Raw genomic sequence first — 2770 nt, forward strand, 5'->3', positions numbered from 1 at the left:
AGCTAATTTTATAACTTTTAGTGTTTTATCAATAAGCAACTCACAGTTTATGTTTTTGATGTGATATTTTAAATATAAAATTCATTTTATGATACTATTAATTTCTGTGTCTTTAGGTAATTCTGTATCCAAACAAATAAAAGGTAGGGACTGTATCAAGGAATTATTTATATCAAAGCCATTGAACTATTTAGAAAGGCAATCTTTATTTTTGCAATGATAACTTCTTATAAAACTTACTCAATATTGATGTAACTACACAGCATTTTATGGGAAAGACATGGCTATTAACATTACAGAATCTGGTCTTCTTATAAGGTATTTATATATAAACAAAGTTAGTCTTTGCATTTCTAGTCTCACCTATGAAGTATGGCAACCAGCAGAACCTTCCCATAGCTTTTTATTACATATTTAAAACATAGATGATTCCTATTCATTATACTCATCAGCCTTCTGAGCTTTCTGGGAAGACTTGGTAACAAAGCTCGCTCCCTCCAACAGCCTTTTAGTTCACTGTTTTTATGACAGCCCCAGCAACTGCCCACCTCATGTCATGAAAAGCAAAATGACTAACAGGAGGATAGTCAGAGAAGGTCCCAACACACGTGGGCCTGACAAGAACCACTACAATGATGGCAGCCTCAACACATTTCAGTAATTTGGGGGAATCTTTGAGCTTCTTCCTAGAATGGCAGTCAGTGCTCTCCTTTAATTCAGCCCACAGTGACAGCATCAATACCACCCATTTTGCAGGCTTCCTGGGGGGACAGGTGAAAGGACTTGTTACCTGGGCAAACTGGTGGCATGATGCAACCCAGAGTTTCAAGCAGTATAGTTCCTGGGCATTGCCATCTTTACATGTGACGTTCCATCCCTTAAACCAAGATGTATGAGCATTTGCCTCCAGCCTGTGGTCCCTGTTCCACTGGAAATTAACACAGGTGCTGTTGTGCTGGGATTGTAGCCAATTTTGTAATGTAGGTGCTGACTTTTTTAACATTTTCTTTATATCACTTCTGGCTGTAGGAATCCATTTTGTTAACACCAACAATTAGTTATTTTGCACCCAGTGTGTAGGCCAGAAGGGCATGATCATGGATCTGCTCATTCCTGGAGATACCTGCCTCAAATTCACCAACCCCAGTAACAACCCAGACAGCAGTCAGATTGAGGTAAGCTTGTAATAATGTTTTTTAAAAAAATCCCTATGTTCTGAGGCACCAATGATGGTCACATAGTACTTGCTGTCTCAGATTTCCACAGGTTGATATCAATGGTGATACCATGCTGGTGTCTGTCCTTCAGTTTATCCAAGACCCAGGCATCCCTGAAGGACCCCTTTCCTATATCAGCAGCCTCCTCAATTTTTCAGTGTTTCTTTTGTCAGTCCACCCATTTGAAGATCAGATGGCCAGTAGCGGCAGACTTGCTCAAATCCATGTGGACAATGATGATGTTGACAAGAAATTTTCCTTTTCCCCATTTTGACTTAGATTTAGTATTGGTTTTTATTACATCTGTGCCCTGGTGATAAAACTACTGTGAAAAACCTGGAAAATAAATCTTTATAATCCTTGTGGATTCTACCTATGGCCTTCAAACAATACGTTACTCATGATCTTAAGTGTAAAGGCAGAGTTATCTTTTATCTTGTCTGGGGCTGTTGACTCTTATCTCCAGGAAAGTCTGGAACCATGGTACTAAACTTGACAACTTGACAGAGGGATTAAGAATGCTAAATAGTAGGAGTCCTTAGAATTCACTCAAATCTCTGGAGAAGGCACCCTGTGCTACATTGATATTAAAAATCTATAAATGTTATACATACTTTTTTTTTTCTGTTTATATAGTCATCTTAGGTGCAAATCGTGCCTAACTTCCCTTGAGCCATATAGCTCACATATATTTTGATGGTACTTTTTAATTCTCTGCTTTGCCTTTGTGCAGACGTTTATAGTCCTTTCAATTTCAAATCCCATGCAACAGCTGCATTTGTCACTGTGGAAGGACCAATTAGATTATCCTTTGAGGCAAGTTTGGCTACCAAGCCACACTTGGTTCGAGGTCACACAAACTGATAGCAAGAAAGCTGAAGAAAATCTAAATTAGTTTTTGAAAAATATTACAGCAAATTGATCAAAAAATTCTGTATTTTGGATTCCTTGGGCTGTTTCAGGAAAATGAAAGGAAATAATAAACAATCCAAGGAAGAGATTCTATGTGATATGCAGAGACATGATTCTAAAAGGGAGTCAGGAAGACACATCATCCTTAAATACTAAGTGGGATTCTTCCAAGGCTACAAAAATATTATGAAAGCTAGTGCATTTGGATTCATTTTATGATACCCAAGTATCTCTAATTTTACACTTAGATCAGGTGCTCTGAATGGTCTGATAAAAGGGACTCCAACTGCTTGGACTTCTAACCCTGCCATTGGGAGACCAGAATAATTTGAGAAAGGCTGTTAGCTCAGTTACCCCAAATGGGATTAAAGTGTAAGAAAATAATTAAAAATATGTTGCTAACAGAAAACAATACTAAAACACTGAATAACTTTGGGACAATGAAACCACTAGAAGGGTACATATAGGTCATTTAAAATAAAATAAACTAGGAGATAGAGGAAATAGTTATGAAAATTTTTATAGATTTCTAGTCAATATTAGGTGTTCTGGCTGGTCTACAACTCTGTAGACTATGAAAGAGAACAGAGTCACTCTATTTTTGTAGTCTAAATGAATTTGAAAATGTGATAATGACACAA

At 37.3% G+C, this 2770-nt stretch overlaps 1 pseudogene; it reads right to left on the bottom strand.

The window, feature by feature from the left end:
- Positions 1-716: 716 nt before the first annotated feature.
- On the bottom strand, positions 717-2440 carry LOC108400807 (putative elongation factor 1-alpha-like 3; annotated as a pseudogene).
- Between the last annotated feature and the right edge of the window lie 330 nt (positions 2441-2770).

Source organism: Manis javanica, chromosome 3, assembly GCF_040802235.1.
Source record: "Manis javanica isolate MJ-LG chromosome 3, MJ_LKY, whole genome shotgun sequence".
Taxonomy (NCBI): domain Eukaryota; kingdom Metazoa; phylum Chordata; class Mammalia; order Pholidota; family Manidae; genus Manis; species Manis javanica.